This window comes from Balaenoptera acutorostrata, chromosome 7, assembly GCF_949987535.1.
Source record: "Balaenoptera acutorostrata chromosome 7, mBalAcu1.1, whole genome shotgun sequence".
Lineage (NCBI taxonomy): Eukaryota > Metazoa > Chordata > Mammalia > Artiodactyla > Balaenopteridae > Balaenoptera > Balaenoptera acutorostrata.
Window position 1 is genome coordinate 70,084,897 of NC_080070.1, and position 19,744 is coordinate 70,104,640.

General features: G+C 36.9%; 1 protein-coding gene across 1 annotated transcript in view; it reads right to left on the reverse strand.

Moving 5' to 3' along the window:
• AGMO (alkylglycerol monooxygenase) overlaps positions 1-19,744 on the reverse strand; it is a 377,145-nt gene that overhangs the window by 15,864 nt on the left and 341,537 nt on the right. The window lies entirely within an intron of this gene.

Genomic DNA, 19,744 nt, shown 5'->3' on the forward strand with positions numbered 1-19,744 from the left:
GGTTGTGGACTGGATTTCTCCCACATGAGTTTGGTGGCCGGGTCAGTCGGAATGATATTAGTACATTTAATTTTCAAAACACACACAGTGGAACAGATGTGTTTTATAGGGACTGCAAAATGAAGTTCAGAAATAAGGGGGCCTGGATAATGTTCTGGTACAATATGGTTAGAGATCACTGTATGAAACTAATTCCTGCTGATAGTCATAACTTGTCTCTGTGAAAACTGGTTTATAATATTTGTGTATAGCACTATGGAGAATATCAAAGCTACCAAGATTTGAAACAGTGCAGCAGGAGCTCCAGAACTTTATGTAAATTAACCCCACAACATGGAACACATTAACTTGAGGGTTTCAGGAATTTGGAACTCAGAATGCCTGGGATGTGGGTTTAATTGAAACGTGGTATTATGACAATCAGTTTTTCTCTGGAGACAGAATTTTTTAAGGTGCATGCAAACGTATAATTGAGCATTGACATATTACATCATAGTGATACATTTTAAACAACCCGTATCTGCTTCACAATATTTATTTCACTGAAATACCACTGGATATTTAAAGATTCCTCCTTTTGAGTCCAGCCATCTGAATAAATGAACAGTACACTGAGGTGAGCCAGTCAACTCTCAGATGGGGTCAGGCCTCAAAGGCTCACACATACACAAAGCACTTCTTCTGGAAAAAAATGTTTCTGGGTTTTCAACATAAATCAGGGTCAACACATAATACAATCATACTCTAGTACATTTAAAAGCTGGAAAGTAGTCTAACTAGGACAGGGATGCTTCCAGCAAACCTTCAGGCCAAATAGCAATCAGAGAATTCATGGCTTTGTGCTCAAACCCCATCTCTGTTCAAGTCCATGAAGGGGTTGCCTGTTCTCATGGGGAAATTTTAAATGGGAGTTAGAAAACTGCACTTTCTCCATGGTTATGATTTTACAGGATTTCTTTTTCTTTTTCTTTTCCTCTTCTTTTTTCCTTTCCTTCTCATTCCTTTTCTCTTTTTTTCAACTGTAGCCACAAATGTACCAATATACTTGTGAGTAAGACTAAATTCCAGGAGCCTTGATTTTCACACCATAACAATTAACTTAAATTTTTATGGTAAAGGAATAAGTCAAATCTTCTGAGTGAAATTCTATATGAATTACTTATAAATAGTAATAAGATTAAATAAAAATATAAAATTTTCTAATTGTACAAAGTCTAACAATATAAAAAATCCTATTTGGTCAAATTGCATATTAGATTCAGAATATGCCTGATAAAATTAAGTATGTTATTGTTTAGGTTCTTTTTATATAAAACATAAAGCATAAAACTAAGAGTTACTTATTGCATGGCAGAGTTGGAAGCTCCAGGATCAACAGACTAACACAAATCTATTGAGCATGCACTATATTCCTAGATATGTACTAAAACTAAAGTGATAGAGAAATAGTATAAAACAATACTATATTTATAACACACATTGTCAAAGGGGCTGGGCCTTTCAGTAAAGTGACATATTACACAGATACAGAACCCTCTTCTACTACAAGTACATTGAAATGTTACATAAATGCAACCTTTGAAAACCTAATATATACCTTATCTCAAAAGAAAGAAAGGGAATGCTAGATGCTGGGGAAAAGAGCAGGAACGGGAGGGAAGACAAAGCTGGAACTGGAGTTTTAATGCTCGATAGAGCCATGAAATGTGGTCTTGAATCTTTAAGTGTTGTGATGCCAGAGATGGTCATTCTACATTATGCCCAATCCATGAAAAGATACTAGGAAACAAACACTGGCCCAGAGAGGTTGCAAGGAAGCTTTTAGTTCACCCTATGCTACAAATGGGAAAAAAATCAAAGTGTTGCATGAGATATTGAACAGCCAACATTTGTTCTAGAAGTGAGGGTGGTTCAGATATCCAAAGATGCTAAACTAACATAAAAATGGGTCCGTAATGTGAAATTGCTGGTGGCCCAAAAGAAATAAATATTAAATCATAAAGATGCTATCACATGCCAAGGCACATGAGAAGCCCAGGGATATAAAAATCCCAAATGAGGATGAGCTTATAGTAAAAATGTAAGTATACAGACATCCATACACTCACACACATTTATAAAAGCAAACCAAAAACATCCTGAGGGAGATTCTAACAGATAGAAGAAATGGAGAATTTATACCATGAATGTAAGAACTAAAGCATTTGGAAAGATAGAATAAAGTAAGAATTTTCTTTATATTTTAAAGGGATAAAAATAGTAGAAATAATGAGGAACAAACAAGCGACTAAGAAAAAACAGGAGATAAATTTAAACATAAACCAAATAAAAACATCTCAAAACAAATATAGTTATTAAAATTAAAAATCCAATGTGCTGGTGAAAAAGTTTATTGTACATAGAAGAATATAAAATTAGGAAACTAGAAGATAGAAATGCTAAAGAGAGAGTTACAGAAACAAAAATATGAAAAAGAGTTGGAGACATGGAAGTTACATGTGTCTAACATGTGTCTAATTAGATACATGTGTCTAATTAGAATCTAACACATGTTAGAATCACTTATATGTGGAACCTAAAGAAAAATAGAGTAGAAAAGTGGTTGCCAGTGGTTGGTGGGGTAGAGAATGAAGAAATAAGGAGATGTTGGTAAAAGGGTACAAACTTTCAGTTATAAGATGAATAAGGTTTGAGGATCTAATGCTTAACATGGTGACTATAGTTGATAACTATATAACTATAGATATATACCATATAACACTGTATCGTATAAATGAAATTTGCTAATAGAGTAGAACTTAACTCTCCATGGTGATGGATGTGGTAATGAATTTGATGGGGAATTCTCTCACAATGTGTATATACAGCAAATCTTTATGTGTACACTTTACATATCTTACAGTGTTATTTGTCAATATACCTCAATACAGCTGGAAAAAAATAAATTTTAAATTTTAACTCTGATTAAATTTAGTATTAAATCATGGGTATTTTTAATTGATTTGCTTACTTTTTCCATAGTTTGAAAAAAATTATAGTTTAAAAGTATTTTTAGGGCTTCCCTGGTGGCACAGTGGTTAAGAATCCGCCTGCCAACGCAGGGGACACGGGTTTGTGCCCTGGTCCAGGAAGATCCCACATGCCGCGGAGCAACTAAGCCCGTGCACCACAACTACTGAACCTGTGCTCTAGAGCCTGCGAGCCACAACTACTGAGCCCACGCGCTGCAACTACTGAAGCCCGCGTGCCTAGAGCCCGTGCTCTGTGACAAGAGAAGCCACTTCAATGAGAAGCCCACGCACCGCAACGAAGAGCAGTCTGCCCTCGCCGCAACTAGAAGAAAGCCCGCGCGCAGCAACAAGACCCAACGCAGCCAAAAAAAAAGTATTTTTAATTAAAAAGAGGGAGTTAATGAGACCTGTGAAGTTTCAGGACACCGTCAAGGTAGAAATGGTATTCCCCTGGGCCTGAGCAGTGGACTGGACTTGGGGTGGAAAGAAGGAGAAGTAACACAAATGAAGCGAGGAGTCCACGGTCACCCTTGTTGGCCTGACTCTCTTTGAACATATTTGAGAGTAAAAGAAAATTTGAAAAAGAAGTCTTTCTATGGGGGCTATTCAAAACCACACTGAAGAATGGGTATCTCACTGGATGATTTTGTAGGAGAATACCATTACAGAAGTATAAAATATGTGAGATAAATTGAGCAGGAGATCATTCAAATCAGGAAAATCTGGCATATTCATGTGTAGTAAGAGAAAGATTCATAGGTTTATTAATTTATTGCTCAAATTTGTTTGACCTCCGTGCATGAATTATCTGTACAATACTCAACAACATTCATCAGGCTATTTCTACTCGTCTGAGATTTATATTGCAATAGATAATACAGATCACCGAACCGACAGTGACAATACAGGGTGCTGTGTGTAGCAGGGCCACACAACACAGTCTGGGAGATCAAGGCAAGTGTCTTGGAAGAATGAAGTGCCTGGAATACATTATTTCCTCAACTACATCTTTATGAAAGAGTGATTGCATGGTTAAACAAATGATATTTAAACATTAGGGATAAAGGGGAGTTTGCTAGTGGAAAAAAGAATGGAAAATTTGGGGGCTAGAGACAAATAACCAGGGAGAAAAAAAGAGCACGCGCTGGAGGAATTAAGAGACGTTCGGAATGGTCTAACCCCAAAAGCACAGGAAAAAAGTAGAGAGAGATAAGGTTTGCTTAAGACAGGGCAGGCAACTGAGGGATTTTCATCACAAAGTGATATGATTAACTTTGTTCTGCAGCACCTGGCTGTGGTGTGAAGGGCGGTGACTGGTACACTGGGGGAGAGACCTGTTAGGATGCAGTCTCCGTAAGCTGATGATGACAGGGGCCAGAACGAGGATAGTTTTGGGCGTGGGGATAGAGAGAAAAAGATGGATTTAAAGGATTATAGGGGATTTACCCATGAGAGTGAATGAGTTCCCCCAAGAAATATATACGTAAGAAAATATTTTTATACTCTCCTGATAATCCCGTAGCATATTTTCAGAAAAACCAGACAGCTTATTACTTGTTTCCTAAATGCACCCCAGTTCTTTCCTGCTGTACTGCTCTCCTCATGCTCACTCCCTCTACTTCTCTTTTCCTCCAATCCCATTTCTTTAAATCCCACCCATCCTTCAAGGTGGGCTTCAATGTTACCTCCTTCATGGAATATTCCATGATCTCAGTTCTCAAAAATATAGAATCTCTACCTCCTCTAAACCTCCAGATTTCCCACCTTTATTTCTTTTATTGCATTTACTACATATCGCTGCAGTGATGGCTACTGAATATCTTATACACCTACCCAACTGTGCTTTAAGGCCAGGAAAAATATCCAATTCGTTTCCCTCTAAAGCATTTGACGTATTGTCTTATACATACCAAAGTCAGTTTTTACATGTAATACATTACAGTGTATGTAAAAATAGTACATTGTATCAATCCAGAAATGTTTAAGTATGGATTTGCAAGTTATTTCAATAGAAAATTAACCTCATTTTAAAACTATTTAAGTTTTAGAACTGATTGTAAAACCAAGTCTAGAAGTGGCTATTAATTGATGTCAATACATGCTTATTATTATTATTAACATCATCATATATGATTCTTAACATCTGTCCCTTAAAATAAATAACATTAATCTAATTTTAAATAAAGTATGTGTCCAAAGTGATATGTAGGCTTATAATGATGTTATTTTCAGTAATAATATTCATAAATCTTATAAAACCATGAAAACCATAGAAGCGTTCAATAAATTTGAGAGAATATGAAAAATAAAATCAAGATATTAGAATTTTTAACAATTTGGTTTCCCCTTTTACACCCCCCAAAGATTAGAAGGAGAGAGAGAAGCAAATGGGATCAACTTATTTAAAATTTTTCTGAATCAGTGTGCCTCCTTGGTACTGGGCCAATAGAAAATGTAGAAGAATAATTTGGCCCCTATTTGGCTTCTGGATATTGAGGACATGTGTGTCGGATCAGAGTTACAGGGTGATTTCCGTGAATCTATTCCAACCCTTCTGGAAGTAAAGTCCATCTGACAGTTTCTTGAGCCCGAGCTCAGCTTTTGTTAAGTCATCTATCAAAACTTTGGAATCTGGCTGATAAGGCTGAATGCTGCAGAGGTGCCTTTCATGAACTAACAACTTTACCTACATCATAATAAAGAGAGGGAAAAAAATGACATGATTAAAAAAAAGATCTTCCTTGTCTTTCTCTTTGAATTCTTTATTTCCCTCTCTGAGACAAAGGGCAATAGTAGCAAACATATGCATAATTCTCTTTTCCCCTAAAAAAATCAAATACAGTCTTGATTTCTTAGCAGTCAACTTTGATATTTTTTCACCTTACTGAAGAGTTGGATATACTACTTTGCCTTTGTTGCAGACATACTGGAAGTAAATTATGGAATTCTTTTTAAAGAGAGAATAAACATATGGGAGTCCTTTAAAAAAAGTATTGTGCAGTTCGATGTTAAACATGACATCCATAAAGTTAAATTTAAGCATTTGCTTCCTTCAAGGAATAGCCACTTGCTCTCCTCCTGGAGAAAAACTCAACAGAAGGAACATAGTTTTACCTCTTTTCCAGTATCTAACAATTATCAGGTGATTACTAGACACATGTTGTACAGTTTCACCGATTTCATAACAATTTCTGTCAATTTAAAAGTCAAAGATTCTTAATATTTATATAGCATGACCCTCTTTACCTTCAAATTTTCTCAAAATTTATAAAGAAGAAATAGCTTAAATAATTATTTTATGATTAGATATTGCATTTGGAGAATAAAACCTCTAATCTTCCCTGTAGTTGCTCTTTGAGGCATTTTGCTCTGAAATGCTACCTTTGCCTACGGCCATACCAGCCTGAATGCGCCTGATCTCGTCTGAAATGCTACCTTTGGAGGAGAAGGTAGGATGTAAGCTTCAAATTGGTCCACTTTGCTATGGTTTAATCACTCCACTAAGGCATTTTGAAAAGAACAGTGTTACTATTATGAATCCAATATATTCTGGGAGGTATCTGATAACAATATTTTTGGTCTAGGTAAATAGAATGCTGAGGTCACTCAAGATTTGATGATCAGTTTAATTAACTAGTTTACAAATATTTGAAATGTAGCCTTAAATTTTGATTTTGGAAATCATAATGAAGTGAGACTCAGCCTGATTAACAGCAAACTTAGACAAAAGGCTCAAAATATTTTTAAAGTAAAACAGAGAAAAAGAAAGAAAATGCGTGTGAGAGAGAGAGAGAGAGAGAGAGACAGAGACAGAGACAGAGACAGAGAGGATATGAACGAATGGAGATTTGGTTATTTTTAACATTCACCTAAATAGTCCCTTAAAGGCAAAACTTTTTTCTGTGTTAGCCCCGTTTTGCAACTTACTTGACTAATGATTAGAAATGTTCAGTAGTTACTAGCAACCCTACTTGGTTATAGAGAAAATTGTTGCATCTACTAACTTATCCTCTAATTTGTTAAATAAATGATCAATTTCCCCCACCTTCTTATTATGAAAATTTTAAACCTACAAAAAATGGAAAAAGAATAGTACCACAAATACCTCTATAATCTTTACATCTTTCACATATATATTATAGTTGGCCATAGGTGTTTTCTCTCCTATCGATCCTTCTCCCTCTTTCTAAACATTTTTTTACCATTTGAAATTGGAAATAACAAGAAATTTTACGCCTATATGCTTTAGTATTTGTTTCCTAAGAACAAGGACTTTGCCCTACATAATTACAAAACTATCGCCACATACAAAGAATTTAATATTGATAAAATGATTACAGTATAGATTCATATTTCTGCAAATGTCTCAAAATATGCATGTGTGTACCTATGCATGTACATGGGCTCATGTGAATCCCAGATACACAAAAAATCAAGCATTGCATTTGGTTAAATTTTATATTTAATTCAAACACCAACACCACTTTAAGATCTTATGGGCATAGGTGAAGCATAATAGTTGGAATCCAATAGCTTTGCAAACTTTAAATGAATGACCCAAATTTAAAGAAATTATTGAAATCCAGTTTCCGCCAAAATCTAAAAGATGTGAAGAAAATTCAAAATGGCACAGTAATTGGTATTTCTAATTTGATCATTATTCCTGTCCAATTTAGTATTGATACGAAGGGTTACTAGAAATGGTATTATCTGATATCCAAGATGAAATAAGCAGATAAAAATTTTGACGAAACTATAGTTGCAGTGATACCATTATGTTGAAATTCTCCATCACATTTTCAAGTAGAAATGACTACCTGCTTTTCTTTTTTTTTTTTTTTTTTTTTTTTTTAGAATTTTTTTTTTTTTTTTTTTTTTTTTTTTTTTTTTTTAATTTATGGCTGTGTTGGGTCTTCGTTTCTGTGCGAGGGCTTTCTCCAGTTGTGGCAAGTGGGGGCCACTCTTCATCACGGTGCGCAGGCCTCTCGCTATCGCGGCCTCTCTTGTTGCGGAGCACAGGCTCCAGACGCGCAGGCTCAGCAGTTGTGGCTCACGGGCCCAGCTGCTCCGCGGCATGTGGGATCTTCCCAGACCAGGGCTCGAACCCGTGTCCCCTGCATTGGCAGGCGGATTCTCAACCACTGCGCCACCAGGGAAGCCCTGCTTTTCTTTTTAAAAGATATTTTTCAGGAAAAAAAAGTGAATCTCATCTAGGTATATGAATGAACGTTTGTTAGGGGTTGAACTCAGGCAGATCTTATAACTGGGTCAAAAGAGAATATTAAGGACAGGCACTTTTACAAAATATTAAAATGAATGCAATAGGATGTAAAATTGATTTTTGTCATGTGAAAGAGGAAGCTAGACAGGACAGAATTTACATGTCTACAGATAAGAGCTATTTCTACCTTGCTATGAGTTATCTATAATTTATAGAGTTGTAAAATAGCTTCCCTAGAATAAGAATCTGATACCTGAAAAGGCCTTTTCCAGAAGTCTAGATAATGTGTAGTTTTTACTTAAACACACATTTTGCCCTATATCTTTTCTAATTCCTGCCCTCAGCTATTTAAAATTTGTTATAATGATGACTACATTTAACTATAGATGAACAGCAATGTTATGGCATTTGAATTCTTGAGATCTGTATGATAAATTGAATCCTGACAAATAAATTATGAATATGCAAACATTTTTTTATCAGCAGCTTTATTGGGAAATGTGCTAAAAATATGTGCTCTAAGCAAACTTGGCTGGAGAATCATACCTTCATTGTCAAATAACTGTTATTTGAAGTATTCTTTTAATGAACCTTTGATATATAACATTTATTTACAATGATGTGTGTCAGGATAAGTACATGTGGGTAGTAAAAATGAAACAGATCTAGAAGTCAGAGAGCCACTATTTTTAAGGAGGTATGATATTCCTCCCTATACTCCAGGCTTCCAAAGAGTTCTAGAATAGGAGTATAATAAAAGGGAAAAGGATTTCACAGAGCCACACTGTTCTTTGGAACTATACACTGTGCTCAAATCTTTGACCTCTAACTGTCTTATATCCCTTCCTCATCACCCAATGCCCCTGGAACTCTATGCTTGAAATTTCTCTTCTGCTGTTTGTCTGAGCACTGCTTTCCTATTCTAACTCTAAGAGGTTAGATAGGACTGTCCATAGGAAATATGACACAATGGTTGGCTCACGAAGAGGATCAAAACAGTTAGCAAATTTGGCGATATTAGTAACAGGGTCCAATTATATCTTCAAAAGTCTTAAAAATTATTTTGCTTCATATTACACATCTAGTAATACTGGAAGGGTTTTAAACATTTAATTTTTGTTTAATAAAAATATACACACATTGTCGAAATATTGGAAATAGGAATATTATAAAAAACAAAAATAAAGATCCTAATTCAGTGGTGGGGGTAGTTTGGGAAGACATTATTAACATTTGGTATAATTCCTTCAATTTTTTTCTTTATATTTCTCTCTTTTTATTCAGTGCATGTTAAAATCATACTAAATATTCTGATATATTTTCAATTTAACACATGTGAACATTTTTCTTTGTGATTACATATTCTTCAAAAATAAGATTCTCAAGAATTATGTAGTGTTTCACTGCATAAATGCTCACGATTTTATTCATTCCCTAAAACTGCATATTCCATATGCTCCTAATAATTTACCTCTATACATAGTAAGGTGATGGTAATCTCTATATGACAACCTTTCAGCCAATCTTTGTATTTTCTTATGACATGTTTCTGTGGTTGGAATTACTACAAAAGACCACAAATATTTTAAATTTCTCCATACCTATTGCCAAAGCTCCCAGTAAAATTGTGTGAAAATTTATAATACAACTAGAAGTATAAAAGTATGCACACCTCATTACACTCACACCAAACTTAGTATGATCTGTTTTTAAAAATATATGTTAATCTGAGGGATGAAAAAGGCAACCTAATGGTTTTTGTTGAGTTTTTTTTGTTTTTGTTTTTTTGATAATTGCTAAGGTTATTCAGCTTCTATTGGAATTATTACTCATCTAGCTCTCAATTAAAAAATCAACATATTCATCCCTAAGGTCATTTGTTGTTCATATGAGTGAATAAATATGTCTTGGTTTATGAAATATTCAGGAAAGACAAGCACAGACATAGTAAATATTTTAAAGCATCTTCTTAATTATTTGAGTACTGATTAAACTGATTGATCCAAATTATGATATTCATTCTGTGAAACTTGGCTTTTTCTTGACAGTTTTTTTCTACAGTTCTCCTCTTACCTGGGCATCTAGGCACCGAGCCCACTATCTGAACTGATAGTACTTTTTCAATAAATATTTACTGAGTGAATGAACAGGCCAAGTCAGCCCCTACTGTGATAGACATTTTCTCATTGCATATTTCATAGGTAAAAATGTGACCCAAGTTTGTCCTGGCTTTATTTGCCTCCATCCTATTCATCCTCTGCCCTAATAAAAACCAGCCCTTCTCACATCAGGTTTTATTCACTAAAATCTTATCAAACCTGGGTCTGGAGGGTATCCAAAAAGTGGAACTTTGAGCTCGATGTTACCTCTTCATAACATCTGATAATGCACTCTTTATTTCAAATATCACTGGTCTAGATCTGTATCTAAAGTCAGACTGGCAGCCAAGGAGATGATCTGCACTAAAAGAAACCAGTTTGCTCTTTGTTTACAGGGATTCTATATTGTTTAGCCATTGTCAGACATGACCTTAGAAAAGTCAGTTATGCTGTGAGATGGCAATTATCTTCCGACTCGAATTCTGACAAGGATATTCTGAATTGATTTCTAATGAGAAAACAGTAGATATAAAATTAATCACAACAATCTTCTATAGGTCCTACATTAACAAATAGTCCTTGATGTTCCAGTCTATTACTTAGCTCATTGAGCCATGCTACATTTTATTTTTTTTCCGTTTATTTATTTATATGTATATTTTATTTTACATTGGAGCATAGTTGATTAACAACGTTTTATTAGTTTCAGGTGTACAGCAAAGTGATTCAGTTATACATATACATGTATCCATCCTTTTTCAAATTCTTTTCCCGTTTAGGTTGTTACAGAGTATTGAGCAGAGTTCCCTGTGCTATAACAGTAGGTCTTGTTGGTCCTCTATTTTAAATATAGCAGTATGTACATGCTACATTTTTAGAGAATAGAAATATAGGGTCAGGATTTCTGTTTCGGTAGAGCTGGCTTTTGAGAAAAAAAAAATTCTCTCTGCATAGCACCTTTACTTTATTATTAGCCCCGGAGAAAATAGCCCTGGATAATGTCAGCTTGCTCACTGACCCACAGCGAATCACTTTGGCACATGACGGCACACTAAATTACTCTCAAACCTTAATTTCCAACTATTTTTAGGGCAAAAACATTGGATGCTAATCTTACAGATATAACTTATTATCAGAGTCACCTTCCGAAGAGTTTCACATCCACGAAAAATAATCCAAAAGAAGACATCATTATAAAATCAATAAAAGGAAAAACCAAGAAATGCCTTTTTCAGACTGTATCTCCAATAAATTATCATCTCGTAGAAGAAAGGCAAGGACCTTTAATTATAATTAGGGAAGAATGCTGAATTATTACTTGAGTAATTACCTGAAAAATCCAGAGAAATGTGAAAACTGTGCCTTATCTTCATCTTTTCCCCTAGAACCAGCTTACCCCTATTTTTATCCATTTCTCCTATTGTTTTAAATAAAACTTATGTTTCTTTCCATATTGTTTCTTTCCACAGGAAATTAAAGTCTATACTTTTCCAACAGGCAACACAACAAGTCTCTACTTTGGTGGGCAAGTGATAAAATATATCTTAAATTAGTAGGTAGCTTGAGGCACATGTGGCCAAAACATGAGTTGAAGGTGCTCCAATGTTGACAAAACATACCTCATGGAGTGCGTGGAAAATCCCAAAAGATCCACAGAGCTCAAGGAAAGGTAATTAAAACCAACTCTGCAGGTTATAAAACTGGAAAGGGGTTTAAAGGGAGGCTGAGTACCAGGAAAGAGAGGCACAGTGTAGGAGAGGCAAAGAAAGATTGAGGAAAAAAGGCTGGAGGAGAGTTGTGAAAGGGTCAAGTAAAAGAGCCAAGAGGCACAATTCAAAATATTAAGAGTTAGGCAGAAGGACATATTGGAAATGCATGTAGAGAAGTGAAAGAGTAAGTCACTAAGAGAAAAAGAAGAAGGAAAGACAATAACTAAAGGAAAATAAGTACAAGATACCAAGAGATACAAATGATCATTAAAAAGCTATCTGGCATTCATTCATGTTTTGCCATAGCAATTATCTGCCAAAGCTGAAATTACAGTATTCCTCTGTGATTCGCCTTAATAGACTCAGCCAGGTGCATTATCTGCAAGCATTCTCATTCAGGAGAAAAATTAGCCAATCATCAATCTGGATGTGAATTTAAGGGACAAGAATAAGTGAAAGCTCTCCAAATGATATTTATGCAGTGGGCCAATCAAAATTGCATAAATTACTGAATTCAATTGCCAGGAAAAGGGGTTAAATTTAATACAGCTAGACAGCTGAGCAGCTGCTTTCATGATTTAAATAAAAACAAGCTGAAACCCATGCTGTCAGCTCAGTGATATATGACTTGTAATGGGATGTTTCCAACCTTCACTTCCATATGACCCCCTCCACTTTAGGTAATGCTCCTTGCCTCCAGTGCAACCAACTTTTCAGAAAAACATCTGGGTCCCATTCCTGCTCTGTTAGCTACAATGCTGCCTCCTACAAACATAAATGATTCATTGGACAACACCCTTCACTTCAGGATCAAATTCGGGAGTTTCACTGATAATTTTATCATGTTTACAACCAGAGATACTGTACACGAACAAGGCACACATTTGATCCACAAAATTCCTTCACATGGTGTTCATACTAGTATAGATTGTATGTATAAAATGAGAGGTGAATTTTAGTGGTTGAAATTAGAAAAACAAAGGAAGGCTATCCCCAACAGAATGGAGTTTTTGTTTTGCTACTGCCCTACTCCTTTATATTAGAAACTTCTCTTCATCTACACATTCCCCCTATCCTTCCAAAAAATAAAGGGAAGGGAAGAAGAAAAGACAAACATCCCTCTGAAAAGTGGGCCCAGCACAGGGAAAAGAAAGATGAGGACTTTGCCAATTACACAAAACTTTCACTCAGGTCAAGGTCAAATCAAGAAGAATTTATCCTACTATAAGAATAAAAATGCCAGAAATGACAATGATTATGGAAAAATGAAAAATCATATATATAAAATACTCATGATTTGAACCAGGACATTTTGTGTCTTGCAAAGCAAACCATGAAGCTCACACTTTCTATGAAGATATTCATTACTGTAGAAACCAAAACACGGTAGATGCTATCCCGAAAGGGAATCTGAAATAGTCACTTGATACTTTAAGACTGTGCCTCCAATAACCGATTTGCAAGTTGTAACCATCGTTAAAAACAAACCATATTTCCCATTTTTAATTCATGAAACCCAAATTAATATTATAATGTATACAATTTACATTAATTTCTCATTTTAATACAGCAAGTGTCTACATATAGGCACATACAAAATTTTAAGCCGGACTTTCTAAAATGATTACTTTCCCCATTAAAAGTCAACAAAAAGGAGAAAGAGGAGGAGCGGGAGGAGGAGGAGGAGGGAGAGAGAGGATGAAATAGAGCATCAGCAAAACCAGTGGCTTACTGGGGCTGACTGCAGAAATTTGTGAGAAGTTTGTTTCAGGAAAGAAGAAAAAAAGCAGTAATAGCTAAAGTAGTAGTCTTTTTGTTTTTGTTTTTGTTTTTCCTCCTTGCAAAAGAATACAAAGTTTCTTACATTTCCTCCTTACAGTTATAAGCTTATTTGGTACTCTGAAAATTTAAAGGTCAAAAAAGTTCACCAATGAAGATAATTGGGGAGTCCAGCTCCTGCTTAAAAACCAGTATGTAATTTTCTAGGCCTGACTATAGGCCTTTACAAAGGTTTTACCTGGCAGGCGTCAGGGGGAAAGCTGTCCTCCCCGAACTAGCCTTGGTGCACAGTCTGGAGGGAGTTGCAGCCGAGACTCAGCCCTCCCCCCTCCCCCCTCCCCCACCCCACCCCAGGTGGGACAAGCTCTTTCACATACTGACATTCTGAGCCCAGGCAACTTCATTCCCAGGTTTCTTGATCTGAGGCCTTGGGCAGAGGTCTTCTGCAGACGCCTCTGCTGAGAGCTCCTTGTGGGGGAAGGTAAGGGAAACTCAGAAGACTCCACTCGGACTCAGGACCCGGTATTTTTCCACTCCTAGCCTTTCCCCCTTGCGCTCTCCCCAACCCAGGGCCCACAAAACTGCCAGAGCATTTTATTTGGGGCTCCCTCAGCAGTGAGACACAACCGCCACAGCCCCCATGTTTGTGCTGATGCACCTGACCCTCCACCTGTAGGAGCAGAAAGGAACAGGGGGAGTTGGTGCTTTCTCTGGTTGTGGACTCCTGCTTATACCATCACAGTTTTAAAGGCTTAACTTCATTATGGGCTTGTTGCTTTAATCAGCTACTCTGACACCTGGCAGCTCAGCTCTCTCTTTCCCAGTTCAGCTAAGCCCCGGACAATAATAATGCACAAAATTCACTCATTTACAATTTAAAGCATCATCAGAAGAGGCTTTTCAGAGCATCACAAAATATAAAGTGTTTCCCCTTTAATTCCTCATTAATTCCTGAATATATTAGTTGGATGGTTGCAGTAGGGCAAACAGAAGTTACAGGAGGACAGGAATATGATCACTGCTACCTTCTGTTACACTGGGAAACTTGCTCAACTTCTAATACATTTTTATCTTTCTTGTTTTACAGTCAAAACCTATCAATAAGACAGTTTGATGGATGCTGCTTCTACAATCGTCTCTCACTTCCCCAGCAATGTGAGCCAACGTACACCCATTTGGTCCTGCACATTCCCCACCTTATCTGAAGGCATAGATCAAAATTGTCAGCTCTCACATATGAGCTTTCTTTGAAGTTCCATTTTGTATTTAAAATAATGCAAAATTTGCATTTTATTTTATGATGTGATTATGTTTTAAGAGAAAAATCATGTGTTAACCATCATGCCATTTAAGAAAGTTATATCCGTGTTTATTCAACAGCTCTGCATAATGAATGGCCCTAATTAACTCATATGTATATTTCATTTTGCAAAGCAAAATCTAGTGCAGCCAGTCAGACCTGGGTTAGGATCCTAGGTCTTCTAGGCATTAGTAAATTATCTGTGGGGATAATGTTACCATCTTGCAGGGTTGTGTGAGGGTAAAATGAAATAATGCGATCTTCAACACCTATTTCTTCTCTTTCTTCTGCACCTCTTTTCATATGTAACTGGTTAAAAAGCTGCTCAACTTTGTGGCCCAGACATAGCATGGTGTCACGGCCAAAGTGACACCAATCTGACAATCAAAAGTAATGGAGAGGTAATTTATATATTCATTGCAAACTCTTCAAAAAATGTCAAAGGGGGGTTATGCACAGAAAATAAAAAGCTCTTAAAATCATTTTCACCATCCTTTTCCCAGAAGTCATATTTGTCATTAAGTATCTGTTCTCTATCTTTCTCACAAAAATTTCCAAAGTGATTTTTAAATATTTTTTGTCCTGCCATCTGCTGAATGTTTTCTTCCCTTTTCCTCAGCTATCAAACTGACCCCTTCAATGCAAAGCATTCGCCTCTCTCCATTACTCATTTGCTGACTCTGTACGATGCTAGTCCAACAATCTGACTGGTAACATCTGCTCCTTACCAGGCATGGGACATGGAGATGTTGAGTATCCACGTGCACTTGGGGAAACAGGATTTGTGAAGATAAGCGACTTGCACAAGGTCACAAATTTAGTAAGTGAAAGATTTAACATGCGCTTTTTTTCTCCTCCTTCCCTCCCTTTGTCTCCCCTTTGCTGTCCTACTCCCACTCCTTTCCATAAACCAAACAGCCTTAGTCATGCATCAGCCTGTCAGAATATGAGGCATAAACATGTGAGTCTCATACCACTGCTAACTTGATGGGTACGAGGATTAGGGAAGAGCTCAAAGTAATCAGTTCATTAACACTAAAATATTTTATGGAGAAAGGAATTCTGCCTTTAGAACTTCAAATCTATGCTACACGATTTGAAGAACGTGTACTACACAGCAGGGAAGAAAACATCTGCCAATAAGTAGAACCTGAAACAAAGGAAGTGTTATTAAGAAAATTGCCTTAATTAAAATTCAACACTTCAGTACTCTATAAAAACACAATAATGACAGCAAGATTTATCTTTAAATGTGCAAACCACAAAAAATGGAAACTCAGAAAAATCCCTTCTGGTTCAACCTATCATCTTCAATAGGTAGGTGCTAGTCACAGGGTGACTGGGAGGAAAAGAACTTAGGATGTATTCGAAGAGAGACAATAGGCTCAAAATGGCTTCAAAATGGCTCCAACAATAGGCTAAGTCCACATCACCAAACAAAGTGAGATTTCATACCCAACCTAATTACAGTTTCAAACTCTCCCAGCAAAGTAATCTTAATGGGTCAGTCTGGAATTTCCTGGTCAGCACCAGTGAGGTAATCTGCCTGACAGATCCCTTCCATCCCCCAAGAATGCTGAGGAAGTCCACTCTTTCCGTGTCCCTGTCTCCTTCTGCCTACAAAAGCTTTCCATTTTGTACAGTTCCTCAAAGGGAGCTCATTTATATTTGCTAGATGGGATGCTGCCTGATTCATGAATCATTAAATAAAGCCTATAAGATCTTCAAATTTACTCAGTTGAATTTTGGTTTTTAAGGAGAAGGAAAAAGAAGAGCTCAAAGAGAAATGAATAAAACATTTCAAAGAGGAAATAGAGATTCTAAAGTATCAAATTGTGGCATAGGTGGAATTTTATACCAAGATTTCTATCTGAAAGTCAGACTGTTGTTCTAAAGAAATAGTCACTTATTGTTTTTGATTCATTATCAACTGTCAAAAAAAAAAAAAAAACCCAAGAATACAAAGGGAAAAATGAAAGACATCAGAAAAAGAGAAAGGGGATTAATAGCCTCCAAGTCTATGGATTTTTTTTACATGAGCATATTATTTTTTTTGTTTTGAACTACTATGAAGAAGTTTTATGACAAGTGTATTAAATTGTGTGGGCTAAAACAAATCCATCTAAAGTGCCAGCCACAGCCTGGTATTGTGCAAACTTGCCTGGCTGGGAGTAAGGAAAACCTCTCTCAGAGTGGACTCACAGTGTCTATCAGGCAAAGCCCAGGCTAAAAACCACAGCTCACTCCAGGGAGCTTGAGGGAGGGATTGAACATGGAGAACCAGTGACAAAACTGATGGCAGAGAATAGAGGGGACCAGGGGCTGGGGGAGAGGGGATTAGGCAGTTACTGCTCAATAGTTACAGCATTTTTGTTTTGGATGATGGAAAAGATTTGGAAATAGTGGTGATGGATACATAACATTGTGAATATACTCTAGGCCACTGAATTGTACACCTAAAATGTTGACTTAAAATACACTGATTTGCAGAATTAGAAATGGTCAAATTAATCAACTTTCTGTTATGAAAATTTTACCACAATAGAAATAAAAGAATTAAAGAAGCAGCCAATAAAAAAAAAAGTGATGGCAGAACACAAAAACCAACAGGAAACAGTGTAGCAATTTAGAGATTAAACACAGCAACAGATTAAACCACAGCAAGAAGACTTGGCTACCTAGGCTAGAGGGACCAAGGGAGCGAGAATGGAGTTACCAGCCTTGTCTCTGTGAGACAAGGTTCAAGGACTGGAACAACAGTAGAAGCTGCAAACACCAAGGAGACACAACCACTGCTGAAGATGCTGCCCAGAGCAGTCAGAGGGGAAAGGACTCTGGCTTCTATCTTCCTCCCAACCATCAATATCCCACTGCTGCCCTACAGTGGCCAGAACGAGGTGGAAGACAGAGGTTAAGGAGCCTAGCGATGTACTTGGCAGGGTTCAGTCCCCTCAATCCAGAAAAGAACAAGGAAAAGGCAGGGAACGGATCAGGGAGAAACCAGCAAGTAACCCCCCATACAACATACATGGCTGATGGTGTAGTTGGGCATATCTTAAAAAAAATCTGGGGCTTCCCTCATGGCGCAGTGGTTGAGAATCTGCCTGTCAATGCAGGGGACACGGGTTCGAGCCCTGGTCTGGGAAGATCCCACATGCCGCAGAGCAAATAGGCCCGTGAGCCACAACTACTGAGCCTGTGCGTCTGGAGCCTGCGCTCCGCAACAAGAGAGGCCGCGATAGTGAGAGGCCCATGCACCGCGATGAAGAGTGGTCCCCGCTTGCCACAACTAGAGAAAGCCCTCACACAGAAACGAAGACCCAACACAGCCAAAAATAAATAAATAAATTAATTAATTAAAAAAAAAAAAAAAGAAGAACCTCTGCTTTGCTGCAGCTGTGAGGAAGAGGGAATATTTAAAAAAAAAATCTGATAAAAAATATTATAAGGATTTGACCAAATCCTTATATAATGTGTATAATGTGTTTTATACACATTAGAGAAAGATCAAAATAAATCTTTTCCTGAAACTCAACCACTAACAACAACCTCTAGAAAGGGATTAAAAATAGTCCTTCCATCCATTTATCTTTTTGGACCACAGGTGAGTTTGTGTTTAGCAAATAGATTATAATGTGAATCTTCCAATGTGAAGTTCATAATTTCCTATCTCAAAGAGGACTTAGTTGTTTTCTTGCCATCTCCACGTACTTTATTCTGTGTGAACGTCTCTCTCTCCCAAAGTTAGTGTCATATACTAATATCTTTTTCATCTCCCTAGCACAGCCAGGGACCAAAAATGTCTTGACTTCCTTATCTGCTGATGCCTTAGTTCACTTGGACACTGGTCTTGCCTGCACTCAAACTGTTTTCAAAATATGCCACCCAAGAAATAGTTTACAAAACAGCTCTTAGTGAGACACTTTCTTCCTTAAAATCCATCTGTAGCTTTTTTCTCTTACGGCGTACACTCTTAAAGTGTTTGGTCTACAGTAAGGGTCAGCAAAATTTTTCTGGAAGGGAACACATAGTAAATATTTTGGGTTTTGCAGGCCATATGGTCTCTGTCATACCACTCATTTCTGCCATCCTAGTGTGAAAGCAGCCTCAATCTGTAAACAGAAGGGAGAGGCTATGGACAATAAAACTTTATTTGTGTACACTGAAACTTGAACTTCATATGATTTCATGTGTCACAAAATATTCATCTTCTTTTGATTTTTATTCTACAATTTAAACATATAGAAACCATTCTTAGCTTGTGGGCAGTACCAAAACAAAAGGCAGCCTGCAGACCCCTGGTTTACAACATAACATTTTCTAAGATCTGTTGCCTGCCCTCTTTTCAGGCTTATGTTTTCCCATCCCCCGCTCTTGGTTTAGTTATGCTGAGCTACTTATTGTTCTTTGAGCATATCATGCTATTTGTTACAAGTTTCCTCTGCCTAGAATGACTCCTCTTTCTCCTATGCATTCTGCAAATCCCTGCTCAAAGAGACACTCCTCTGAGACTCTTACTCAGGAATTTGAGCTGCTTTATCCAATATTTATCTTATAACCTCTCACTACCTATAATAGTGTATGTGCCCAAACATGGTTCTTACTGTACTGAAATTATCTGTGCA